Source organism: Schistocerca gregaria, chromosome 1 (genome assembly GCF_023897955.1).
Source record: "Schistocerca gregaria isolate iqSchGreg1 chromosome 1, iqSchGreg1.2, whole genome shotgun sequence".
NCBI classification, from domain to species: domain Eukaryota; kingdom Metazoa; phylum Arthropoda; class Insecta; order Orthoptera; family Acrididae; genus Schistocerca; species Schistocerca gregaria.
In genome coordinates, this window is record NC_064920.1 from 854,255,914 (window position 1) to 854,278,103 (window position 22,190).

The following is a 22,190-nucleotide window of genomic DNA, read 5'->3' on the forward strand; positions in this document are numbered from 1 at the left end:
CTTAAAGATAGCAGTTCGGGAAAGATGGAATGAAACGTTCGCCAAAGAATAAAATAATCTCTTGTCGTTGAGGGAAAGAACCTCTGCAGGGTCTGGCAGTATGAAAAAGTTGTCCAGAAAGCAGACGAAAAAACGATACTAATGTTCGGAAGATCCCCATGCTGTTTAAAGGAGAGCAGGATTATGGACATTTATGTAATATATTGGTCGATCAGTGTGTCAATCTTTGTGCAATGTGATGAACATTTTAGAAAAAATTAGTGTGCACTTTGAACCACCTTGTATTTTCACCAGTTTCAAATCACTACCGATCCTTGCCTACGGAGCTTCTATATGAAAAGCTAAGAAATTCGATGGAGATAAACTAACCGATATGTAACAGGCTCCAGTTACCTTTCTTCAGGAAACTGTTAATGTCAGACTAGTAGTCCAGTCAACTGGTGTTCAAAACATCCGTTTTCGTAACAACATTGCGGAAGTTTTTTCTCATCGATTCTATGTGTTTTCTAGGGTGCCAAATCCCGAAGTTCATGTCTGATGCCTTCCAGGAGGCTGACTTCACAACGAAAAGCGCAAAAACCTTGAAAACTTTCGCACATTCTTCAGTTTTTCGCTAATATATCGAAAGACCTTGCTTCTATATAAAAGTAAAGTAGAGAAAATTTACTACAAAATTCAAAAGTCAGGTTTCATTTCTATAGAGCGGTAACGACATTAGAGCGCTGAAAAGCAGTCATTTATTATTCATTCTGCAAAAAGGTCAAAAACGTCCACTCCCACCCTTTACAACTCGAAAATATACTTGTTATAAACGATAACCCCCACACCACTTGGAAGGACATTAAATTTACTACAAGATACATCTGTACCACAAACTTTTCTCAAACAATCGGAGGGTTCAGATGGTTCAAATGGTTCTAAGCACTATGCGACTTAACATCTGAGGTCATCAGGCCCCTAGACTTAGAACTACTTAGACCCAACAAATCTAAGGACATTACACACATCCATGCCCGAGGCAGGATTCGAACCTGCGACCTCAGCAGCAGCGCTATTTCGAACTGAAGCACCTAGAACCTCTCGGTCGCAGCGGCCGACCAGTCGGAGGGAGTACAACGGGAATTACGAAAAATGTCTTCTGCACCCTACAGCCGAACAACACCTTCCACCTTCCTACCTATCATCGGCGCTATACTTCTGGTGTATTATACTTAAAAGTGATTGTTTTGAATGAATTGGCGGGCAAGCATCTTTGATGAAAACATTAACAAGTTATATTTACAACATATGAGGTTCATGATACTAAATGGGAAGATGAATATGAAATCGATGTAGCAATGTACATGAGAAATGAAATGAGTGAATGTCATGCGTAGGATTGGGTCATCACTTCGAGAAGATTCTCCATCTGCAAAAGAAAGAAGGCTTTTAGAGATAGAAAATGGATAGAAAAGGAAAATAAGTGAACTATCGATATATAAAGAAATACCTGTACCGATGCCATGTGCACAGTTTTCTGATCATCTCCGTTCGCCTGTTAGTGGCCTAGGCAATATTTCTTGGGCTCTAGAGCGTCCAGGTGAGGGGTTCAAATGGTTCAAATGGTTCTGAGCACTATGGGACTTAACTTCCCAGGTCATCAGTCCCCTATAACTTAGAACTACTTAAACCTAACTAACTTAAGGAAATCACACACATCCATTCCTGAGGCAGGATTCGAACCTGCGACCGTAGCAGTAGCGCTGTTCCAGACTGTAGTGCCTAGAACCGCTCGGCCACTCCGGCCGGCAGCTGAGGGGTCTTGGACAGCGGAAGGTCCAGACAAAGCTCCTGGTTCTGTGGAAGGTCCAGACTGAACAGTGAGTTGTCGCTGTTCTTCAAATGAAAAAAAAAAAAAAAAACATTCTAACTGAATTGTTAGTGCTACGATTAATAAAGATGTATAATACTGCAAACTATTACATGAATTAAGACCTTATGCCGCCTCAGCTGCTTCAGACAGTGGCACGGCAAGGGGTTCGTCCAGGTCGTCTTCGTCTTCTGTACCAAAGCGGTCGTTGATATTGAAGTGCAATCCTTCACGCTGCTGACAAAGTTTCTCACAGAACAGTCCTCTACGTCAAGACCTACACCGACCTTTGCAAGCTGCCTAGAATTGTAGATATAAGCTGAAGGAGTCTCTACAGGGTCGTGGGGTTCCAGTGTGCTTGTGTTAATGGTTCAAATAGCTCTGAGCACTATGCGACTCAACATCTGAGGTCATCAGTCCCCTAGAACTTAGAACTACTTAAATCTAACTAACCTAACGACATCACACACATCCATGCCCGAGGCAGGATTCGAACCTGCGATAGTAGCAGCCGCGGGGTTCCGGACTGAAGTGCCTAGAACCGCACGGACACCACGGCCGGCCGCTTGTGTTAGTCAATCCATTTTTTGCCACTTTCCATTCTCACAGTTCTGAACCCAAGTAATTTCTGATACACCGCTGCACCTGATGGAAAAAGTCTGAATGTAGGGTGTTGAGCTGCATCTTCAGTGAGAGTATGGGAGCCGTGTTTGATGATGCCTTGTAGGCTGATGTCGCGTATTGCATATACCACATCCCGTTAGGTGTTGTGGTTCGATGGTTAATCAGAAATTTCTCAATTGGAGCTGATATTGACTTTATTTGGGCTGAAGGATCAGTGAATTTAATAATGTATGATTCCAAACCCGGAATTTTGGAGAAACTTAACCTTGCCTTGGTTGAATAACGCTGGCGTGGAGTCGAAACCACTCGTTCTGTGAAAGGAGAGCATGTGGTGGGCATCTTCTGCACTGCAGTTCCCGGTTCGTAGAAAAGCCGAGGGCCTGTACCTCTCCCTGTTTGAGGAAACATACGTAGGGGAGAGTTTCAAGGCCCATCACTGTGATTATGTGATCAGAAGGCGACGTCTTCGTCCACTCTTGCGAGCTGGAGCCAGGGTTTTCCCGTCCGCACTATCAGTGTGTTGGCTCCTTTAGCTGCCTCCTTTGATCAGACTCCACTTTCACTGCGTCTTGTCTTCAGCCTGGTGTTAGTGTATCTCTGTTTTTCGCATTAGGTAGAAAATTTGCTCGTGAAACTGTTGGTGTCATGGGGTGCTGCTAAATTGTATCTCTATGGACTGCTCTTTGGTCGACCTCGTCAAGCTCCCCATAGTCTTCTGTCCGTCAGAGGAACCATCGAACAGAAATGTCACATTTTGAAAGTACTTACTTCATACGTAATGGCTATGCCCACTGGACCGAATGAATCTGAGCAACAAACAGCCCTCTCCCCCATCAGTCAAATTTACAGTAATACTTGGATCCAGAGCAGTGCAGTGGAAGTTGGCAGAGGGAGAGATGGATTTCACTACCACGTTGAAACCCTCGGATCCCGAGAGGCTTCTTCAGCTTGTACACTACTGGACATTCAAATTGCTACACCAAGAAGAAATGTAGATGATAAACGGGTATTCATTGGACAAATATATTATACTAGAACTGCCATGTGGTTACATTTTCACGCAATTTGGGTGCATAGACCCTGAGAAATCAGTACCCAGAACAACCACATCTGGCCGTAATAACACCCTTAATACGCCTGGGCATTGAGTCAAACAGAGCTTGGATGCCGTGTACAGGTACAGCTGCCCATGCAGCTTCAACACGATACCACAGTTCATACAGAGTAGTGACTGGCGTATTGTGACGAGCCAGTTGCTCGGCTACCATTGACCAGACGTTTTCAATTGGTGAGAGATCTGGAGAATGTGCTGGCCAGGGCAGCAGTCGAACATTTTCTGTATCCAGAAAAGCCCGTACAGGACCTGCAACATGCGGTCGTGCATTATCCTGCTGAAATGTAGGGTTTCGCAGGGATCGAATGAAGGGTAGAGCCACGGGTCGTAACAAATCTTAAATGTAACATCCACTGTTCAAGGTGCCGTCAATGCGAACAAGAGGTGACCGAGACGTGTAACCAATGGCACACCATACCATCACGCTGGGTGATACACCAGTATGCCGATGACGAATACACGCTTCCAATGTGCATTCACCACGATGTCGCCAAACACGAATGCGACCATCATGTGCTGTAAACAGAACCTGGATTCATCCGAAAAAATGAAGTTTTGCCATTCGTGCACCCAGGTTCGTCGTTAAGTATACCATCGCAGGCGCTCCTGTCTGCGATGCAGCATCAAGGGTAACCGCAGCCATGGTCTCCGAGCTGATAGATCATGCTGCTGCAGACATTGTCGAACTGTTCGTGCACATGATTGTTGTGTTGCAAACGTCCCCATCTGTTGACTCAGGGATCGAGACGTGGCTGCACGATCCTTTACAGCCATGCGGATCAGATGCCTGTCATCTCGACTGCTAGTGATACGAGGCCGTTGGGATCGAGCATCACAACAACGTTTCACTAGGCAACGCCGTTCAACTGCTGTTTGTGTATGAGAAATCGGTTGGCAACTTTCCTCATGTCAGCACGTTGTAGGTTTTGCCACCGGCGCCAACCTTGTGTGAATGCTCTGAAAAACTAAACATTTGCATATCACAGGACAGAGCAAGGTGGCGCAGTGATCAGCACACTGGACTCGTATTCGGGAGGACGACGGTTCAAACCCGTCTCCAGCCATCCTGATTTAGGTTTTCCGTGATTTCCCTAAATCGTTTCAGGCAAATGCCGGGATGGTTCATTTGAAAGGGCACTGCCGATTTCCTTCCCAATCCTCCCCTAATATGAGCTTTCGCTCCGTCTCTAATGACCTCGTTGTCGACGGGACGTTAAACTCTAACCACCACCACCACCATATCACAGCATCTTCTTCCTGTCGGTTAAATTTCGCGTCGGTAGCACGTCATCTTCGTGGTGCAGCAATTTTAATGGCCAGAAAATGCAACTCAGACTGTGAAGATCGGTGTTGGTATAGGTGAGCAGGAGTGTACTGCTCGAAGCTGTGCCAGTGTGATGAATATTCGTATTCCAACATCGACGACAATTTTGACGGAAAAGACGACCTGGACGAGTCCCTTGCAGTACCAATATCTGAAGCAGCTGGGTGCAGATAATATTAATTCTTGTAATATGCAACGTTGTACATCTTTACTAATCAATTTTTCTCTATCGTAACATTAATCATTCAACTGCAATAACTTATCAGTTGAAGAATAGCAACAACTCATTGAGCCGGGATCTATCACAGCTCGTGACGCTTGGCCTGGACCTTCCATTGTCCAAGAACCATCACCTGGACCTTCTAGTGCGCGAGAAACATTGCTGGGCCACCAAGAACCAAATGGAGAGTCGTAATAGAACTCCCCTCATGACATCAGTACAGATGATTCTTCATTCATTGTTCTATAGTTCATCTATCTTTCTTTTGTATCCACATGCTATCGCTAAATGCCTTCTTTCTTTTACAGATAGAGAATCGTTTCGAAGTGATAACGCAATCCTGGGCGCGACATTCACTCATTTCTTAACACATAGGCATTACTGCGTACAGTTTTCATATTCGTCTTTCTGTTTATTGTTATAAACCTAATACGTCGTAAATATAATTTCATATTATTTTCATTAAAAATGTTTTCCCCTTAGTTCATTCAAAACAACCTCTTTTAAGCGTAATACACTGAAAGTATAACGCCGATGAGAGATAGGCGGATGGGAGTAGTCGTTGGGCTGCAGGGCACAGGAAGGCATTTTTAGTAATTTCCGCTCTGCTCCCTCCACCCGTTTAACTAGTTACTGCCCGCCATCCATGTGGAGCATATGTTGGTCCCACCGCGGACTTCCTGACTGAGCCACACAACTGATTCCAGCAAAGTGTACGGGCCTGAAGATGGCGTTGACGCGACGCCGAAACTAGTAGCGAAGTAAATAAAAAATCTTCAGTATAACTGGAGGAATTTCATTTTTAACAAAAAAAGGGCTAGACACTATATTTTCATATAGTTTAGAGCTATCAGCGGAGCGGAAACTAGAGGATTTATAGATTGACATAGTACGCTTGATACGATGTTGTTACTAAGTGTAAGTATTTGTTCACCATGAAATGCAGTAAGTAATTCCCTACATATTACAAAAAGGTATCTATTTGTGTGTATGTATGGGGCAGATTCAACCCACATTGGTAAACATAGTACTTATTTATTTTATTTATTTATGCATTTATTTTACCTGGCAAGATTAGGGCCTTCAGGCCGTCTCTTACACATAACCAGGCTTACTCAGATTGAACGAATTACAGTTTGTACAGAACATTAAGGACATATAACGGGTTATACAGTGTTGATGTTAAAGAAAAATAGAGATTATAACAGTAGTACAATGATAATTATAACAATCAAAAAATAATTTTAACAATCAATAATAATAATAATAATAATAATAGTAATGACTATGTATATGAAAATAAACATATTTTTCTTTTATGAATGTCAGTCCTATTGCTAGTTGGGAATTTTCTCGTTATGTTCTTGCAGCTTGTGAGTTATTCTCATGGAGCAGAGACATAAGACGATAGAATGGGGTGAAAGAGATATATAAGAGGTAGATAGGTTAGAGGAAGAGAAATAGAATGGTAAAATTCGAAGCTATGATGGAGAGGAGGAAGAAAGAGATGAGAGGAGCACAACAGTGATGACTATACCGTCCCTAATATGTAAGTTTTGAGTTCCCTCTTGAATGTTGAGTGGTTCTGGATAAGACGCTTTACTATCTGCAAAGCAGGCCATGGGGTGAAACAAAAGGGTAACTAACAGCGCGCAAATACCCGGACTATATTTGTCCAGTAGTTGATAACGAGAGCATTTAGTGACTTGCAACGAAGTTAGCACATAATTTCAAACCCTTTCAAAACTTTTGCGCGCTCGTACACTACCTGTAGCTTCTTGTGCTACTCTGACACTACCCTAAATACTCTGCACCTGCTCACTAACTGATTTAAGCCCGAGAATACCTCATTAAATCTCATTATTTCGTATCTACATCTACATCTACATCCATACTCCCCAAGCTACCTGACGGTGTGTGGCGGAGGGAACCTTAAGTACCTCTATCGGTTCTCCCTTCTATTCCAGTCTCGTATTGTTCGTGGAAAGAAGGATTGTCGGTATGCCTCTGTGTGGGCTCTAATTTCTCTGATTTTATCCTCATGGTCTCTTCGCGAGATATACGTAGGAGGGAGCAATATACTGCTTGACCCCTACGTGAAGGTATGTTCTCGAAACCTCGACAAAAGCCCATACCGAGCTACTGAGCGTCTCTCCTGCAAAGTCTTCCACTGGAGTCTATCTATCATTTCCGTAACGCTTTCGCGATTACTAAATGATCCTGTAACGAAGCGCGCTGCTCTCCGTTGGATCTTCTCTATCTCTTCTATCAACCCTATCTGGTACGGATCCCACACTGCTGAGCAGTATTCAAGCAGTGGGCGAACAAGTGTACTGTAACCTACTTCCTTTGTTTACGGATTTCATTTCCTTAGGATTCTTCCAATGAATCTCAGTCTGGCATCTGCTTTACCAATGATCCACTTTATATGATGATTCCATTTTAAATCACTCCTAATGCGTACTCCCAGATAATTTATGGAATTAACTGCTTCCAGTTGCTGACCTGCTATATTGTAGCTAAATTATAAGGGATCTTTCTTTCTATGTATTCGCAGCACATTACACTTGTCTACATTGAGATTCAATTGCCATTCCCTGCACCATGCATCAATTCGCTGCAGATCCTCCTGCGTTTCAGTACAATTTTCCGTTGTTACAACCACTCGATTTACCACAGCGTCATCCGCAATAAGCCTCGTAGTTCCCATACATTAAATACTAAAGTTAACATACAACTGTGCGGAGGCATTACCATGTCCTGCTGCAAGGAAAACCAAACTCCTCCTTCCAGGTGATGATCTCTCAGCACACATACCGCATCAAGGGCGAAGAGGTGCAGCGTCACCAAGACTGGCAACCTTCCTTCCTTAGCTTCGCTGAATGCCAATCTGAGGACAGGAACCATTACCATCTCTTCTTCCGCCAGAAGTTTGCTGTCTCCGATCAGCATCTCTCACACAATAACTTAGGATAATCCTTCCCCTAACACATACGTATGATCCTACCCAACACTACTTTAACAGCCTACACAAATATTAAACTTTACAAAACACATCAACTACATTCGTGCCCTTAATGCACACTTCTATTGAACACTCTTCTGCGTCTTCCCCTCTCTCTTGTTCTACCGTTGCTCCTCTTGGGATTAATTCTGGCGCACCCTTGAGTGGTCGTAAGAGCCCGCGTGTGATCACTGACCTTGTTGGTAATTGTAGCTTCTCATTCACAGGTGACGTAGTTTCACTAAGTTGGCATGGGCCCTTGTATTATGCCATAAAGATCTTTCCATTCAAATTTGTGGAGTCAACATCACCCACTGGCCCAAGTTGTACTGAGGTAAGGTTCCCATGCACTTCACTGGGTCGTCTTGCCTCCCCAACGCATTGGTGTTCACTTTTTGGACCCTCTTCCAAACTCCTCCCACACTTCTCATGAGCTCTTGGAGTGAGTGCCCATTACTGCTCCCTCTCTGCTTAATCATACCGAATGGCTCCGGCATCTTTTTACCATACAGCACCTAGAATGGTGCTGGTGCCAGTGTGCACTTTGGAATTATACACACTTCACCACAAAAGATTAGTATGTATCCCAGCCATTACGATAGAAGCTGACGGTATAACCGAGCATCCCCCTGATCATTTAATGAACACACCCGCCATTCCGTTTGCCTGAAGATGAAGTGAACTGGTTCTTAATTTCTTCACTTTCCACAGCAGACATAACTTCTTCATCAGGTCCGATAAGGAGCTTGTGCTCTGATCCGTTATAGTTGTCTCTGGCACTCCAAACTTCGACACCCATCTATTCACCACCTCTTGCGCATCTGCGACTGCTGCTGGTTCAGCATCAGCACCATCTCAATATAACGAGGGGAATGATGTATTATGGTGAGCATCTACGATTCCCCACTGAAGTTTGGTTAGACACTATGAACACATCCACCCCAATCATCCGAAATGGTTCTGTAGCTTCTGGCAATCGTTACAACATTACTCGTTTTAGACTTAGATCTGTACATTGTACACTCTGCACACAATTCCTGGCGTAATGACTGACTCACTTTTTCTTCCTTTCCATCAGTACTTCTCAGCCACTCCTCGATTCATTCCTGTGCACCCTTCGTGACCAAATAGAATGTGATCAGGCATTTGGTTACTTCGACTCAAATTCACTGAGTTTTAATGCCTATCTCATCATTCTATTGGATGGGTCCTTCAAATCTTGTAACCACTTCAAAGCAGCATGGTTAGTCATTACTTTAGACTTTCTCCTGTAAATGCAACATTGGAAGTATATTCCTCCATATGTCAGGCTAAGCGTCTTCCTCTCTGTGGCAGAATAACTTCTCTCAGCTCTATTCAGTTGTCTTGATGCAAAAGCAATAGTATGTCCTTTTCCACTGACCTCCTGGCTCGAAGCACAAGCACGAGCATGGTTCGATGCATCACATGATTGTATAAGTTCCTTCTGAAAATCTGGGAACTCCAACATTGGACTCACATCAACTCTTCTTTTAGCTCGTCGAATGCTCTGTGACACCTCTCAGATCACACAAATTTGATAGGCGTTTTCAACAACTGTGTAAGTGGTCGCACTATGTCTGCAAATCCTCTCACAAATATCCCATAGCAATTTGCAAGCCTCAGGAAAGGATGTAATTCTTTGATTGCCCCTGCTATTGGAAAGTCTAAAAAACCCGTATCAATTCCGGATTGGTCCTCACACCACCCTTATTAATTATACTACTGGCCATTAAAACTGCTACACCAAGAAAAAATGCAGATGATAAACGGGTTTTCATTGGACAAATATATTACACTAGAACTGACATGTGATTACATTTTCACTCAATTTGGGTGCATAGACCCTGAGAAATCAGTACCCAGATCAATCACCTCTGGCCGTAATAACGGCCTTGATACGCCTGGGCATTGAATCAAACAGAGCTTGGATGCCGTGTACAGGTACAGCTGCCCATGCAGCTTCAACACGATACCACAGTTCATACAGAGTAGTGACTGGCGTATTGTGACGAGCCAGTTGCTCGGCTACCATTGACCAGACGTTTTCAATTGGTGAGAGATCTGGAGAATGTGCTGGCCAGGGCAGCAGTCGAACATTTTCTGTATCCAGAAAAGCCAATTCAGGACCTGCAACATGCGGTCGTGCATTATCCTGCTGAAATGTAGGGTTTCGCAGGGATCGAATGAAGGGTAGAGTCACGGGTCGTAACAAATCTGAAATGTAACATCCACTGTTCAAGGTACTGTCAATGCGAACAAGAGGTGGCCGAGACGTGTAACCAATGGCACACCATACCATCACGCTGAGTGATACACCAGTATGCCGATGACGAATACACGCTTCCAATGTGCATCACCACGATGTCACCAAACACGAATGCGACCATCATGATGCTGTAAACAGAACCAGGATTCATCCGAAAAAATGACGTTTTGCCATTCGTGCACCCAGGTTCGTCGTTGAGTACACCATCGCAGGCGTTCCTGTCTGCGATGCAGCGTCAAGGGTAACCGCAGCCATGGTCTCCGAGCTAATAGATCAAGCTGCTGCAAACGTCGTCGAACAGTTCGTGCAGATGGGTGTTGTCTTACAAACGTCCCCATCTGTTGGCTCATGGTTCGAGACGTGGCTGCACGATCCTTTACAGCCATGCGGATCAGATGCCTGTCATCTCAACTGCTAGTGATACGAGGCCGTTGGGACCCAGCAGGGCGTTCCATATTACCCTACTGCACCCACCTATTCCATATTCTGGCAACAGTCATTGGATCTCGACCAACGCGAGCAGCAATGTCGCAATACGATAAACCGCAATCGCGATAGGCTTCAATCCGACCTTTGTCAAAGTCGGAAACGTGATGGTACGCATTTCTCCTCCTTACACGAGGCATCACAACAACGTTTCACCAGGCAACGCCGATCAACTGCTGTTTGTGTATGAGAAATCGGTTGGAAACTTTCCTCATGTCAGCACGTTGTACCGGTCGCCACCGGCGCCAACCTTGTGTGAATGCTCTGAAAAGCTAATCATTTGCATATCACAGCATCTTCTTCCTGACGGTTAAATTTCGCGTCTGTATCACGTCATCTTCGTGGTGTAGCAATTTTAATGGCCAGTAGTGTATATGGCCCAATTAATTCACTTCTTCAAATGTAAAGTGACATTTCTCAGTACTCAGTGTTAAATGTGCAACTTGTAGTCTCTTGAACTTTTCTCTCATTCAGTGCAGCCGGCCAGATTGGCCGTGCGGTTCTAGGCGCTGCAGTCTGGAACCCGGCGACCGCTACGCTCGCAGGTTCGAATCCTGCCTCGGGCATGGATGTGTGTGATGTCATTAGGTTAGTTAGGTTTAATTAGTTCTAAGTTCTAGGCGACTGATGACCTCAGAAGTTAAGTCGCATAGTGCTCAAAGCCATTTGAAACATTTGAATCATTCAGTGATTATGCTCTTACTTATCACTCGAAAAAACAATTATGTTCTCCAAATACTCTAGACTTTGTCAAGGATTTAATCCCTTCAACGCTCCGTCTAACACTCTGGTGCATTCACCAAACCAAACGGCGTTTTTCTGTACTGACAGTGTCTCCACAGTAATGAAGACTTTCTCACACAATACAGTCTTAGCAGCGTACTGTGTCTGTTCATACCTCATACCTTCTGTGTTGCAATCTGCTTCTTCTGGGATCTCTAACGTAGTAACTAATGCTCCCCTCAACAACTTAACCTCCTCAGTGCCAAAACTATTCACATTGACAGGTACTTTTCTGCCCCCATCCTTTTCATGTACACATGCAACACTTTGTCTCGCGAAATAACACTTTGTCCCACTAAACGAGATGCTGCATGTAACAAACCAGTAGCCTTCAGCTGTCCCACTATACTAAGTCAGGCTCACCCACAAGGACTTCCCAGTGCCACCCGATGCTCTGTCTTGCTAATTAAGCCTTAATGTTGTTGCTCGCTGATTAACTGGATTGGCTACTATGATGGCACGATGCTGATGCAGGAAATCTAACCCCAGGATCACGCTGTAGGCCTCACTTATTTTAGACACCTCTTCAACACACTGTCTAAACTTGGTTGCCTCCAATTGAAAAGTCACCATTACTAAACTTACTGGTCATACATAATTATTCCCAACACCATGGAAACTATAACGTGGTATGTCCTATTCCCTCCTAAGTAATAAATCTCTCAAAGCCACTGACATGCGCCTCTGTGTTAAATAGAAACTTATACGTTCTTCCACTGGATCATACTCACTACTGCATATTCGCCCTCTGCATTTGTATTTCCTGCATTCGTTTTTCTCGGGAACACCTTTTGGGGCGTTCTGAAGTTCCCTTTTGTCCACCCCTATTGTTATTCCCGTAATACTGCTAAGGGTTAATACCACACCTGTTCCTTCGTAGTTGGCGGCAGTGTCTCTGCACATGCCGCATACGCCCACAATTAAACCATTTTACGTTAGCCGTAAACAGACTTCGTCTATCGTTCACCCCTATTGCAACATCTGTTTCTTCAAATGCCATTGCCAACGACTCCGCTGCTTGGAGATCCTTAGGTGCACCAGCGTGCACCCTCCTCAAACTTTATGGTGCAAAACTCCTCAACAGTGCATCAACTGCTCTTTATTCGGCTTCCTGTAATGGCGTCATTTTCGCCTCCACACTCGGCGGCGTTAATTAGTCTGTACATACTTAATTCTCCCAATTCTGTCTGAAAAATCCTCTATGGCTTTATTAGACCTCTTAGCAGACTAAGTGTATTAGCTACTCACAAAAAAGTCACGTACTGTTCTGCTTCTTGTGCCTTTGCAGTAATCACAGTTTTAGCTGCTCAAAGGTTTGTGCTTTGTTCAGTAGTTCTGTGCATTGTACAAGGAGCTTTGCTGCACCTGAAAGGCACAATGTCGCTATCTGCAACATCTCAGGAGATGACAAGAGATCCTTCATAAACGATAACGCATCCTCGGATGTTCTACTGGGAAAAGGAGTAATGAAGTTCGCAACATCTTAATCTAATTCTAGACTCTGCGATGTTAATAATCCCAACACTTCATTCCTCGTTGTCAGATCATTATTTGCGAAAGTATTTTCTGTACTTAGTCATGCTACTTCATTAAATAACCGATGCACAGATTCCTGATTGGTGACACATTGTGTCTCTATTCTGCAAAGCACTAGCCCTACCCATATTTTAAGAACTCAACAATAACAACCCCACATCAAAAGATCAGAACACTCCCTATGGTCAGGTGAATTACACTCGCCACATAGAGCAGGTTCTAATATCTGATCCTTACAAGTAGCCCTAAATTGGAAGCATCCACTGGTTCTTCCGACCGTACATACGTAACTTTGAAGTTGGGATGATCCTCAGTTATGGACCCCATGTGTGTCACAAAACACAAACAACAGTTTCGCTTTCCCCACAAAGAAGATAATGTGGGCTGCAACTCGGACGTCACGCTGTGGAGGTGGGACACCGTCCTCTATCCACTGGTGGCGACTTCAGTTCTCCTGAGAGAGAGTGGATACAGATAGGAGGGAGGAGGGAATGTACAGAGACAGGAGGGAACAGGAGATGGACTAATTGGATAAATAAATACGCACGCTTTCTCAGCAAGCAATCATTTCCATTTACTTATTTTTTAGAATCTTCAGGACGATGTTAACGTACACCTAAAACGAGCTAATGAAATAAATAAAAAATACAATAGAGCTTGTGTATAGAATGCAGAAAATAGGTCTTAATGCGATTTTCTTTTGAACTTTCAGAGCGATGCTGTCGAACGACTCGAGCGTGCTAAAGAGCTTGTGCACTAGTGTCCATGCATACTTAATGTAAGTAGGAGTGACGGGAAAGAGTTTACTAACAGAAAAAGCGACTTGGGTTAAGCAAATGATATTGTATCATCAAATAAATACTGAATTCAACAGCTTGTAAATACCCTCAGCTATCTCGTTGTTTGCATCTAGTGAAGAGAGATTAAACTGATTGGGAAGGCGGCGCTGAAGTACGAGTTTGGACGGATAGCGACAGACTCCCCGCACTGCCTGCGCAGCCATCCAGCGTTCTAAGCACGCGGGAGTCGCACTGGAGTTGCGCCAGACCCCGAGCTTGCTCACCTTGATTATGGTCTCCGTGGCTCCTCTATTACGATTAAGGCAAATAGCGGGATGGTTCTAACGAACACAAAGATGCCGATTTTTGAACCCGTCCTTTATCTATGTACTCCATCTCTAATGACCTTGTCATCGACAAGACGTCGAATCTTAATCTTCTTTCCTTCTGTAGATTCTCCATATTATTCAATCTACAGTGTAAATTGAATTGATACCCAACAAAGACAGTGATGGCCCATATGGTCAGAGTTCATCTCTCTCTCCTCCATAATCAGCATCATCGACACAAACACAACATTGCGTTTCATGTGCGGTCACGACACTCGTCTCCTACAAGCCTTCGACAAGCATGATCTCTGCCTCTTCCTGCACACCCACCTTACCTCTCCTCCATGTGCTTTCTTTTTTAGCATCCGTCTCACTTCAAATTCTCAAAATACCTTCAGAGAGCCAATGCGCTATAATCTAATCGTCTCCTCAATGAAACTGTGCCGCTACTACAATTGCACCAACACTCCCCTTTTTATGACCAGCTTCACACACCGAGCAATCTCTCCTACGGAAATTTGAACAGATTCCCTTTTCCTGATCCAGAAATACTTGTTGAAGTATAATCTTCCAGCTTCATACAGTCTCTTTGTTCCTCACACCTTTCTTAAGTCAAATTTCAACTCACTTTTTGCACCCCATTTCATAACATCAAACTCTCACACACTGGAAATAAAAAATCACTTACGCAAGAACAAAAATAAGCTCCTGGTTTTACAATACCGAAAGAAAACAGAATGGTCGTCAACACTGCTGGCCATTAAAATTGCAAAACCAGGAAAGGTAGCGTAAATAAAATGGACCAAAACGTGTTATGTAGAGCTCTCTTCACGATAATTTGAAACTAGTGTCGAGTGCTACAATGATGGCCAGTCACGCTATGATTAACTCAGAGGAGGCATGCAGCTGTCTGTTTTCGACTGCGCATGTTCTCATATGACAGTCGTCCCTTTCGGCACTCTGAGAGCTATGTTGCTCACAGCATCAGGCCAGCATTTTCTTTGAAAGTACATGTAACGTGTTCTGCAAGTGTAGAGTATGAAGGATTTTGAGAAGTGGTTGACGTAACAGCAGTATACCCGAGCAGTCAGGTACACAGACCGCCAGTTCGTCAGCATTGATGCGATTCCTACTGCTGCCATAATTTTTTAATTTACTTTTACTCTTCACAATGTTAAAACTATTAATTATAACATTTAAATATATTTAAACTGTTAAATTTATATACATTAAATTAATATATTCACTTTAATTACAATTACAATATTCACTTTAATTACAATTACTAACCTGGCCGGGCATCAAGTCCAACTGAATTTGCATGGCAGATACAGGTGTGTCATTTCATGGTGATTCAACTGTATTCCAACGTTTATCAATCACTGTGGCATGCCAACGGTGGTGCGCCAGTCTCTCACCATCCCATGACCAGATCTCTTCAAGGAAAGAGAGACCAGACCATCGTGCTAGCCAGGCAGCAGTCGAAATGGGTAACGCAGTCGGGCAACGATCGTTCTTCTTGGAGCCTCCACACACGGATACGTCCACCTGTGATGCTACACTCCTGGAAATGGAAAAAAGAACACATTGACACCGGTGTGTCAGACCCACCATACTTGCTCCGGACACTGCGAGAGGGCTGTACAAGCAATGATCACACGCACGGCACAGCGGACGCCACCAGGAACCGCGGTGTTGGCCGTCGAATGGCGCTAGCTGTGCAGCATTTGTGCACCGCCGCCGTCAGTGTCAGCCAGTTTGCCGTGGCATCGCAGTCTTTAACACTGGTAGCATGCCGCGACAGCGTGGACATGAACCGTACGTGCAGTTGACGGACTTTGAGCGAGGGCGTATAGTGGGCATGCGGGAGGCCGGGTGGACGTACCGCCGAATTGCTCAACACGTGGGGCGTGAGATCTCCACAGTATATCGATGTTGTCACCAGTGGTCGGCGGAAGGTGCACGTGCCCGTCGACCTGGGACCGGACCGCAGCGACGCACTGATGCACGCCAAGACCGTAGGATCCTACGCAGTGCCGTAGGGGACCGCACCGCCACTTCCCAGCAAATTAGGGACACTGTTGCTCCTGGGGTATCGGCGAGGACCATTCGCAACCGTCTCCATGAAGCTGGGCTACGGTCCCGCACACCGTTAGGCCGTCTTCCGCTCACGCCCCAACATCGCGCAGCCCGCCTCCAGTGGTGTCGCGACAGGCGTGAATGGAGGAACGAATGGAGACGTGTCGTCTTCAGCGATGAGAGTCGCTTCTGCCTTGGTGCCAATGATGGTCGTATGCGTGTTTGGCGCCGTGCAGGTGAGCGCCACAATCAGGACTGCATACGACCGAGGCACACAGGGCCAACACCCGGCATCATGGTGTGGGGGAGCGATCTCCTACACTGGCCTTACACCTCTGGTGATCGTGGAGGGGACACTGAATAGTACACGGTACATCCAAACCGTCATCGAACCCATCGTTCTACCATTCCTAGACCGGCAAGGGAACTTGCTGTTCCAACAGGACAATGCACGTCCGCATGTATCCCGTGCCACCCAACGTGCTCTAGAAGATGTAAGTCAACTACCCTGGCCAGCAAGATCTCCGGATCTGTCCCCCATTGAGCATGTTTGGGACTGGATGAAGCGTCGTCTCACGCGGTCTGCACGTCCAGCACGAACGCTGGTCCAACTGAGGCGCCAGGTGGAAATGGCATGGCAAGCCGTTCCACAGGACTACATCCAGCATCTCTACGATCGTCTCCATGGGAAAATAGCAGCCTGCATTGCTGCGAATGGTGGATATACACTGTACTAGTGCCGACATTGTGCATGCTCTGTTGCCTGTGTCTATGTGCCTGTGGTTCTGTCAGTGTGATCATGTGATGTATCTGACCCCAGGAATGTGTCAATAAAGTTTCCCCTTCCTGGGACAATGAATTCACGGTATTCTTATTTCAATTTCCAGGAGTGTATATGAAGAACTGGGACTCGCCTGGAAGGACTACGCGTCGTTATTAATGTGATTCATGTGTCCAAGTCGTTTGACGGCCCACGTCGGCGCACTTCTCTCTGCTGCCGCGCCAAAGAAGCTGCAACGACGGACGCCATGCATAAAGTCCGTGGTGCTCCGGAAGTCGCTGAACTGTCAGTGTGGAAATGTCACTTGCCCATTTCCTGGATAATGCACATCACATGGCTGTATAATCCTGCATGGCCGAGCAAACAATTTGTCTGACCTCTTGGGTGCTGCTTATACATCTGTATCTACACATATATTCCGCAACCCATTGTACAGTACATGACAAAGGGTACATCATACTAATATTATCGATTTTCTTTCTCATTCCATTAGCGTTGTTACGATGGCACAGCAGAAACATGGACTGTGGAGTAGGAGTAGCTGGGAGTTGTTAGCATGCATATATATTTCAGCAGTGACACGATTTATTAATAATTTAGATGTAGATATCCTCTGTGTAACGAAGTAGCAGTCCAGTTAGTATAAGAATTACGTTTTTTTCTCAGAGTGAGTCGATACAATAGCTTCAGACTTAGCAGTCAACTAATGACGCTTATTTGACCCAAAAAGTCCCTGGTTCAAGGGCTGAATAAGGACTGTCATGATTGTTGGAAGAAAGTCTGTGTCAGGATCGACTCCACCCAACATATCGACTGTAGCAACTACAAACATATTTTTATTTTTAACCTTTAACGATCTTTGTTTGGCAGTTTCCGCTTGTCACTTGAATTGTGTATTTTTTGGTAACATGCTCTGTATCTGATCAGTTTATAACAGTGACAATAAATTTCGGAATTGTTAACCACAGTGTGAGTACGCTATTCTGCTCAACCCTGGATACCCAGAATTCCCACATTGGTGACATAGGACCACAGTTCATTGTCTACATACTTAACGGACATGTTAGCTGTCGCCAGGACAGTGGATACCAGAAGTCACTGGAGACTTTTAGGACCTTTCTTTGGGCTCTACAGTATTCACCATGCATTACACAGTGCAACGAATTATTCGGAACATATTAAATCCGAAAGTGAATTTTTTCTCTCTTCCAGTTTTACATACTGAACTTTCGCCCCCACATGGCACAATTCGTGACACCCTGCAACAGATCTGATTAACTCACCTCCTACTGAACAACAACTGGATTTGATGGATGTAAGTGATCCCACCTTTATGCTGGATCCAGGTGCTTATTCAAATCCTACCCCAAAGTTGTTCTACTGTGTCTGGTTCTCAGGCGACGAATACGTTTCTACCTACTGATGGGGCTTGGCTGGCCGAACAAAGCCAGATCACTTGCATTCTCTCCACTATGCTATAGACGATCAGTGGGGTTTTGCAAGCTGATGGCCCTCGATCTAATCAGTTAGTGCCATCTGGACACCTTCCCAATGTCATTCTGATAGTGCCACATATGCCTTCAAAACTGCCTCCATTTGTAGCAGATCAATTCCATATCTTGGTCAGTAAAACTGAATCAGCATTCACCACACACATGTTTGATGCCATACCGAAGTATTCACCTTTATTGTGTCAACCAGGGGAATATACTACCATAACCAGTGACATCATACTATCTCCACATTTACATTCAACGAGTTCAAGGCTGCTGAAACAGCTTTACTTCTAAGACAAGACCTCCAGACAACAAATGGTTCAGGGAGTTCACATGGAACGATTGAGCAGACGACTGCCATTGCATTTGTGACACCTTTTATGGACCATGTTTTATAGAGAACGCCTGACCTTACACTGTGGGCCATGTCGTCGAACAAATTGTCACATGATATCGAAGCTGTGCTAATATGCCATGAAGGACTCCCACTGGAACATAAATTGCAGTTGGTAGACCGCATATATATTTTGCACAATGGCCACCTTCACTACCCAGCAGCCATGTTGCACACGGAGGCAACAGAGAGTAACCAAATGACACTGACTTCACCCAAGATTACCCAACACGCCAAGCGCAGAGCAGTGGCAGCCACCTTTCCCTTCTCTCCAGCAGATCACTACTGAGAGGTACTGACCTCATCTGAGGTTTCCAGCACATGCAGTGCTTGGAGCAATGGCAGCCATCTTAATCCCATACTCAACTAGTCAAGACTGAATGCTACTGGACTTCCCCAATGACACCTGATGCCCCCAAAGCATGTCATCAACTCAGCTGTTGGCAACAGATGGTTTAATACTACCCGTATCTAGGATATGGACAACAACCAACAGATGGTACTGGTTTCATTCGAACTTTGGACGCACTGCCAGACACAAGTGTTCTCAACCCTGCCAACATCCAAACACTTCTCACAACCTTCACCTGGCATCAGAGGCTGTGGCATTGCCAAAGTTCACCACATACTCTACTCAGTGAACCAAACTAGTGTGTCACACCCATCTGTTAGCAACAACTCCTGGCTCTATGTGCACGATTGTCACACCAAAGAATACTTTTTGGTGGACTGGCGATCCAGAACAGCAAGGCTCTGAATACCGCTTCACCCACTCACAGCCCTCACACTGCACCTGCTCTCTAGACAGCAAACAGATTGATCATTGCAACTTATGAAACTGCCACCCACAAGATTGTCTTAAGCAGTGGCCAAAAATTCACGTTAACATTCATAAACACTGACATGAATGAGCCGCTAATTGGAGCTGATTTTCTACACCACTTGCATCTGTGCCCAGACATACTGGAAGGGGTACTACTCTGCAGATCAATAATGTCATTCACAAGTGCCTGATGGGATGACCATTTATGCCATCTACCTTTCATTGGTACTCAGGATCCAACTACTATGCTCATCAACTGTACAGCGGCATGAGAAAAGAACATCACATGTTGCAAGAGAAGGTTATTGTAAGAGTAAAAAAAATAAATAAATAAAATAAAAAAATAGGATAGGTAAAACAGAAACTTAGGTCCCTTCAAGTTTCATCTATGCCACTGTGGAAAAGATATCGGCTCAGGACACATACCCCATGGACTTATAGTTTATAGTGCAGAAGATCACAGCCAGCCCTGGCAGTGACAATGAATAATGTAACCTTCAGAAGTTGTTAACCCAGACATAACTCACTTTGGACTCCATGGACAGTAATGCTGACCCTTGTACACATCACTGCCCCATAGGAGTAGTGGATGCCATCCAGCATTGCATCAATATGGTCAAGTGTTAGTGGACGCCAGCCCTCGCTGTCAGCAAACACTTCTTTTTGACAGCCACTATGCACAAGCAGGTTAGTGCCAATGAAACAAGTGAGAGTGCAACCAGTGTTTGTGCAACACATGACTACAATATCCATGTTCCCCCTCTCCTCCACCAGTACCACACAACCTCACCCCTCTCCCCACCATGGCATTATGGGCACCATAATAAACAGAACCAGAACAACAGAGGACCCCCATCTCTTGCAAGGCACACTGTCTCTCCTCTGTCAAATCACAAATCACCGAAGCTACAATAGATGAGTTGCTTAACAAGGTCATTATTCACTCTTCAAACACCCCTTGGGCTTCACCAGTACATTTCACCCTCAAAAAAGATTGTACATTCCGAATATGCAGGGCCTAGAGGTCGCTCAATACTCAGACAATCCCTGATTATTACCCATTACTTAATATTCTGGAGTTTGCACACTCTTTGTTGGGTACAATGATCGTTGGTGTCATAGACTGGTGAAAGGCATATTTGCAAATACTAATGCCAATTTAAGACATTGCTAAAACTGCCATTATTACCCCCTTTGGCTTATTTCATTATCTCTTCGTGCTTTTAGGATTAAAGAAAGTGACTCGAATGTGTCAGAGATACATTGACTCACCCGTGTTCAAACTTCTGTTTTGTTTCCCACACATGGGTGTCATGCTGATGTTCTCTGTGACACCTAAAAAGCATGAAGACTGCATGTGACAGGTATTCCATACCTTAGAACATGTTGCCATTATTGTCTGTACCAAAAAATGTCACACAAGAGTGCAACATTTTTAGGACATTCTGCCTTGTCTATAGGGATCAAGTCCATGGAAGACAGGATGGAACTCATGCAACTGACTGAAAAAGCCAGAGAAATTACCATTAAAAGCTGTCCACTGCATTGATAATGTTGCACTACCAGGTTAAAAGGACGATGAAGGTTTTCTCTTACCTTCTCCACCTCTGATGTCTGTAGAATAACCTTTGTTGGCACAGAATGTCTAATGCCACATTAGTAACACCCTCATGCCCCCACTTTATACTCACAGTTTACGTTCAGTTTTCATCCACAAGAGTCTAAATGATTGCTCCACATAATGCTATGTATGACACATTCTGCACCACACTTCAGCAGGGGAATCCAATGGGGGAACAAACATTTTCAATTCTATTGGAATACAAACCTACAACAGTATGTGTACACTGGCTCAAACCTGCAGAGGAGAATGACAACCTTTCCCCTCTTATCTCAGCCTCCCCCACATCCCTTCTGACATGGACCTTGATGCTGGTACTACAACTTTGATGTCACCAACATTGTCTCTTTTCACTGCGGTTATGACTAACTCCTCCATTTCCTCCCCTCTCCATCATTTCTATAAAAAAAAATACAAGACAGTGTGCTGGCTGTACTAACTATGCAGCGCCCCTCACTGGCAGAGTGGGATCTGTGGTGGTATTGATCATCAGGACCAACTCTGCCCAACATATACTGTAGCAACTGAAAATAAATGTTTATGTGTAACCTTAAATTATGATCTTTGTTCAGCAGTTCTCATCTCTTGAGGTGTGTGTTTTGTGGCAACATGCCCTTTATCTGATTGGTGTATAATAGTGACAATAAATTCTTAGCCAAGG